Genomic DNA, 6998 nt, shown 5'->3' on the forward strand with positions numbered 1-6998 from the left:
AGTGTGAAATATTAGATACAATAAGCAAAACAAGAGAGGATGTACTGGAGGGACTGGCATCTTTGACGGTGGATAAATTACCAGGGCCGGATCGATTGTATCCAAGCCTGTTAAAGGAAGCCAGGGAGGAAATAACGGATGCTCTGAGGATCATTTTCCAATCCTCACTAGATACAGGCGAGCTCCCAGAGGATTGGAGGTCCGCAAATGTTATACCATTATTTAAAAAGAATGCAAGGATAGGCCAGAAAATTATAGGCTGGTCAGTCTGACTTCAGTGGTGGGCAAATTATGGGAAACAATCCTGAAAGACAGAATAAACTGACACTTAGAAAGGCACGGGTTGATCAGGGGTTTAGGAGGAGATCGTGTTTTACTAACTTAATAGAATTTTTTGAGGAAGTAACAAGGAGGATTGATGAGGGTAATGCTATGGATGTTGTCTACATGGATTTCAGCAAGGCATTTGATAAGGCCCCACATGGCAGACTGGTCAGAAAAGTGAGATCCCATGGAATACAGGGGAAGGTGGCAGGTTGGATCCAAAATTGGCTCCGTGACAGGAAACAAAGGGTAATGGTTGATGAATATTTTTGCAAATGGAAAATGGTTTCCAGTGGTGTATTAATGCTTTAGACTTAAATGTGGGAGGCATGATTGGGAAATTTGCAGATGACACAAAAATTGACCGTGTAGTTGATAGTGAAGAGGATAGCTGTTGACTCCAGAATGATATCAATGGTTTGGTTGAGTGGGCAGAGAAATGGCAGATGGAATTCAATCCAGAAAAGTGTGAGGTAATGCATTGGGGAGGGCAAACAAAGCAAGAAAATACTCAATAAATGGGAAGTTATTGAGGGGGGTTGAGGAAGTGAGAGACCTTGGAGTGCATGCCCAAATGTCCTATAAGGTGGCAGGATAGGTGAACAAGGTGGTCAAGAAAGCATATGGAATATATGGGCGAGGTATTGAATACAAAAGCAGGGATGTAATGATGGAACTGTATAAAATGCTGGTTAGGCCACAGCTGAAATTTTGTGTATAGTTCTGGTCACCACATTGCAGGAAGGACATAATTGCTCTGGAGAGAGTACAGAGGAGATTTACAGGAAGGTTGCCAGGGCTTGAAAATTGCAGCTATGAGGAAAGATTGGATAGGCTAGGGTTGTTTTCCTTAGAACAGAGGAGGATAAGGGGTAACTTAATTGAGGTGTACAAAATTATGAGGGATCTAGATAGGGTAGACAGGAAAGACTTGTTTCCCCTAGCTGAGGGGTCAATAACCAGGGTGCCTAGATTTAAGATGATTGTTAGAAGGATTAGAGGAGACATGAGGAAAAACTTTTTCATCCAGAGGGTGGTGGGCGTCTGGAATTCACTGCTTAAATTGGTGGTTGAGGCTGAAACGCTCAACTCATTTAAAAGGTACCTGGGCCTGCATCTGAAGTGCTGTAACCTGGAAGACTACAGACCAGGTGCTGGAATTAAAATGAGAGGCTAGTTTCATTTTTCTCTTTTTTGGCCAGCGTGCACACGATGGGCTGAATGGCCTCTTTCTGCACCATAACTTTTCTATGGTTCTATGGCCTGTAATGACTTTCAATCAAAAACAGCAAATTGTCAAATGGCTGAGCGCTACTAAAGGGACTGTCATAAAACATGGTCAAATAAATTAAAGACATGAGAGAGACAAAGAATACATGGGAGTGAGGTCCGGATCTGAGAGCAGAGAACCCAACAAAATGATACTGGGACTGACAACACAATGTGAAGACAAGCAGATTCATGGAGAGCCAATATCTCCTTTCCTCCCAGCAAGGTGTTTTACAAAAAAATTTGTTCTTTACTGGCAAGTCAATATTTAATATTTGTCCTGAAGGCATTAAGTGTCAAGCACTAGTGTGGGCTGAACTCGCATGTACACCAATTCAGGGAGGAAAGACAGATTCTCTCCCCTTGAAGGACAAAGTTCATGGTCACCTTTCTGTTCACAAACGATCAAAATATTAATTTCAATTTCACAACTTACCATAGTGGTTCTTAACTTCACAACCTCTAGGGTGGCTAGTGAAGTACCATAAACATAGCTAGGCTAATGTACTGACAGCGGGATGTCATACTAAACTCAGATGTTATCTCATGTCAAACTGTGAAGTCTTACATGAAAAATAATGCAATGAAAGAATGAACATAGAGTGCATTATGGATTCCTTATGGGAGCCCCAGAGCACTTCACACATAACTAAACATTTAATCCTTTGTAAATATTAATCTAGAGATGGGTCTGTGGTAATTTTTGTTAAAATTATATCTCAAGCAAGGTTATGATCGAGAATCAAAATGGTCTTCATCAGAATAAACAACAGACCCAAAGTTTGAGGTTGGGTTAGGGGGAATAACTCAGTTATATCTATTTAACTGGGATTTTATAATAAATATATGTTCAGTACTCCCTCAAAAATTCATTAACCTGGTTCCAGTTTTGACTAAATTGCTTCAGAAGCTTGGATATGAGGAAAAAAAAGAGGATTAGCAAATATTCAATCTCAAAAAATTAGGATTTAAAGAACCTGGTTAATAAAAACTGTGGTTATGAAATTCCACAGATCTTCTCCTGGTTTCCCACTATAACTAATGGGACCCCAAAAACAGAGCAACAGAAACCCCACATAACCTATATTTTTTTAGGAGGTGAGAGCTCATGGCAGGAGAACAGGAAAAGCCCTGAAGAATTTCAGGCCTGTTCGGGCATCCTTCCATCAATGAAAGGTGATGGACACGCAGCAAAGTAATCCATTGCAGATGGGGTGTCTTCATATGGTGCACCTTTGCTGACGGCTGAAGAGGCCAATCATTGAGAGGTAGTTTCTGCCACAAGTGACACGCATGAAGCTACCAAGTATCATTGTGGGTTCTTGCTTTTGGCCTTGGTATCTGTTGCCAAGCTGCTGTAGCCACTGGTCATTGTGGTGGTGCACGCCAGCCCAAAGGAGGCATGACCATTTTCCTCTGTTGTCAGCTAGTGACTCCTTGGTGCGATAACCGATGTCTAAGATCTTCATGCCATGATTGCAAGCATCCTTGAAGCCGAGCATCGGGTGTCCTGCTAGTTATCTTGCTCCGGCTACCTCACCGCACAGAAAGTCCCTGGGTATGCGACCATCCTCCATCTTTCAGGCGTGCCCAACCCAACAAAGCCACCTCTGTTTGATGAGTGATACCAAACTTGGCTCTGCCTTTAAGAGATATGATTTTATCCTGCCAGGATATCCCCCTAATGGGCCACAGACAGTGAAGGTGGAAATTGTTGAGCTTCCTTTTTGATAACTAAATGTAAATAATCATGGACATGGCTTTTAAGGCATTAAAATGCAAAATAAAAATTGGAACAGAAAGTAAAATAACCCAGCCATGTTAATCTCAACAGTAATCAGAATGCGCTGACACTCAATCACATAATTAGTGTTGTTAATGTCAAGTTGAACAAGTACAGGTTTCAATTATATTATTCACTTCAAATAAATAATTCTTCTTGAATACAAACCTACATAAATAAAACATACTCATGCATCTTTACATTGCCTGACTGATTTGTATGCCCTCTAAATGTCTCCTTGTAATAGTTTTTCCATCAATACTTTGTGAGCAGCACCGTACATCAGCTAACACTATGAGCAGAATCTTAGCACCTTAGTCCCTGCCAAAATTGAGGGGCCATTTTTGACCCCGAGCCCCTGCGCTGTATGACTGGCTGTTTGCCGTTACCAATGCTGACAAATCGTCTCCACGATGTGTCAGAAAAGCTCAGCAGCACTTGGATTTTTGAGGCTGCAGCAACCACACGAATGGAAAGGATACCACGCTGCACCACCAACGCCCACCCCCCCCACCCCCAACCCACCCCCCGACACCGCCACCACCTCCCCCACCTCTGGGTCTCCCTCATTCTTCCCTGAATGTCGTACTGTGGAATATGAGGGGCTGCAGAGAGGACAGCATCTCCAATCAAGCAGGCGTGGATGGAAGTGGCCAAGGAAGCCAGCAGCAGCAGTGTGTTCCCTTCACACCTTGAAGACAGTGCACGAGGAGGACCCAAAATCTCCGGAGTGCATGACAGGTGAGTGCCATTGCACTTTCAGGTGCCAAGCTTCGCAATCTGACTTTCCCACCATTCTCCTGCACCGCACTACTCAGAACAATACACCTTGTAGCTCCGCTCATTCCTCTCCCTGCAGGCACATCACATCTCTGTCTGAGCCATCAGCACTCACACTCACCATCATTCTATTTGCCCTCCCACACCCATGCCTCACAGTCACCCTCCACACATGATGTCCGTTCTTCCTCTCCACACAAGCCATTGTTAACACTCATAACTCTACCTTCTTTCCTTACAGTAGAAGAGAGCACACAATTTGATGTGAGACAGAACTGGGAGATGTACGGGATGAGGACAGGGGTTGTTAAGGGCGGGGGGGGGAGTGATGTGGCCCACCAGTGACAGGAATCATACCGGCCACTAGCCCACCTGGTCCATTGAGAAGAAAGTCTTGTTCCAGGGGACTGCAAATGCCAGCCACCACCTCCTGTGAAAGCCTGAGATGAAGGCTGCTGGTGTTGCTCTTGGTGTTACCCCTCCTGCTTCTAGAGCAGTTGGCGGTGGTGTGAGCTCTGCTCGAGACTCTCAGCAGAGATGGAAGTGGGGATGTAGAAGCTGCTCCATTGCCGTGTTGAAGGCAGGAAGTGGGAAAGTGCAGATGAAGGTGAATGAAGTGCTGGACAGGTGAAGTGCCTTCTAACAAATTGGCAATCACCTGTCAAGCAATGATAGCACTATCTGAAAGAAGAAGTGCTTTTTGAACATCAGTCCCTAATGGCCATGGTTGGAGCTCTTCGATGTAACTGATCAAAGTCTTCTCTTGTCAGTTTCATTGAAGGAGATCTTCCTGCACTTATCTCGGTGATAGTAAATTGCGGGCAGCTCAGGAAACAGGTTCCATGACTGGAAAATGAAGGATTCAGGGCTAAAGGACCTCCTAATTGGCTTTTTAACAACCTCAACTACCTCGATTCCTTACCCAGCAGATACAAGGGAATTCCCCGCTTGCTTTCAGGTTACCCTGGGGAAAGCCAGAAGTGGGCAGGATCACGTTGGGTTCTCGACCAACATCATTTTCGGGACGTCCCCACCCTGCTCACCCCTGAATCTGCCTCTGACATCCTGGAAAAATTCTGCTCTGTAAATTTATACTGGGCAATTAATACTAATCCTTTTCCATCACCATAGAATACAATTAAAGAGGAGCCACTTACAACATTTTAAATGCATCGACTATTGCAGGCAGCTTCAGCTGTTCAATAAGCCCTTCACACCTCACAAAGACGTAGTTACCTTCACTACTTAATCTTCTGTACTTACCAATTTAAAAGTTGCACTGGTATCAGGTGAACTTATGCCTTCACACATGTCAATTCTTCTATTCTTTCATTGGACGGGGGCATCTCTGGCTAGGCCAGCATTTTTTGCTCATCCCTAAGTGCCCTAGAGAAGGTGGTGAGCGGTCTCCTTAAACCGCTGCAGTCCATGTGGTGTAGGTACATCCACAGTGCAGTTGAGAAGGGAGTTCCAGGATTTTGACCCAGTGACAGTGAAGGAATGGCGATATAGTTCTGTGGCCGGATGGTGTGTGGCATGGAGGGGAACATGCAGGTGGTGGTGTTCCCATGCGTCTGCTGCCCTTGTATTCCTAAGTGGTAGAGGCCACGTGTTTGGAAGGTTCTGTCAAAGGAACGTTGATGCGTTTCTTCAGTGCATCTTGTAGATAGTATGCACAGCTGCCACTGTGCCAGAGGCAGAATGAGGTGCTGATCAAGCAGGCTGCTTTGTCCTAGATGGTGTTGAGCTTCTTGAGTGTTGATGGAGCTGCACTCATCCAGGCAAGTGGGGAGTATTCCATCACATTCCTGACTTGTGTCTTGCAGGTGGTGGACAGGCTTTGGGTAGACAGGAGGTGAGTTACTTGCGACAGGATTGATGAGTTCTTGTAGCCACAGTATTTATATAGCTAGTCCAGTTCAATTTCTGGTCAATGATAACCCCCAGGATGTTGATAGTGGGTAATCCAGTGACAGAAATGTCATTGAATACCAAGGGGAAATGGTTAGATTCTCTCTTGTTGGAGATGGTCATTGCCTAGCACTTGTGTGGCATAAGTGTTACTTGCCACTTGTCAGCCCAAGCCTGGATGTTGTTCAGGTCTTGCTGCATTTGGACATGGACTGCTTGAGTATCTGAGGAGTTTGGAATGGTTCTGAACACTGTGCAATCATCAGCGAACATCCCCACTTCTGACCTTATGATGGAGGGAAGGTGATTGATGAAGCAACTGAAGATGGTTGGGCCTAGGACACTACCCTGAGGAACTCCTGCAGTGATGTCCTGGGACTGAGTTGCTTGTCCTCCAACAACCACAACCATCTTCCTTTGTGCTAGGTATGACTCCAACCAGTGGAGCGATTTCCTCCTGATTCCAGTTGACTTCAGTTTTGCTAGGGCTCCTTGATGCCACACTCAGTCAAATGCAGCCTTGATGTCAAACGCAGCCACTCTCACCTCACCTCGGGAGTTCAGCTCTTTTGCCAATGTTTGAACCAAGGCTGTAATGAGGTCAGGAGCTGAGTGAACCTGGCGGAACCAAAACTGAGCATTAGTGAGCAGGTTGTTGCTGTGTAAGTGCCTTTTGATAGCACTGTTGGGGACACCTTCCATCACTTAGCTGATGATCGAGAGTGGACTAATGGGGCAGTAATTGGCTGGATTGGATTTGACCCTCCTTTTGTGGACAGGACATACCTGGGCAATTTTCCACATAGCCAAGTAGATGCCAGTGTTGTAGCTGTACTGGAACAGCTTGGCTAGGGGCGCGGCAAGTTCTGGAGCACAAATCTTCAGTACCATTGCCGAAATGTTGTCAGGGCCCATAGCCTTTGCTGTATCC

This window comes from Cetorhinus maximus, chromosome 12 (assembly GCF_964194155.1).
Source record: "Cetorhinus maximus chromosome 12, sCetMax3.hap1.1, whole genome shotgun sequence".
Taxonomy (NCBI): Eukaryota; Metazoa; Chordata; class Chondrichthyes; order Lamniformes; family Cetorhinidae; genus Cetorhinus; species Cetorhinus maximus.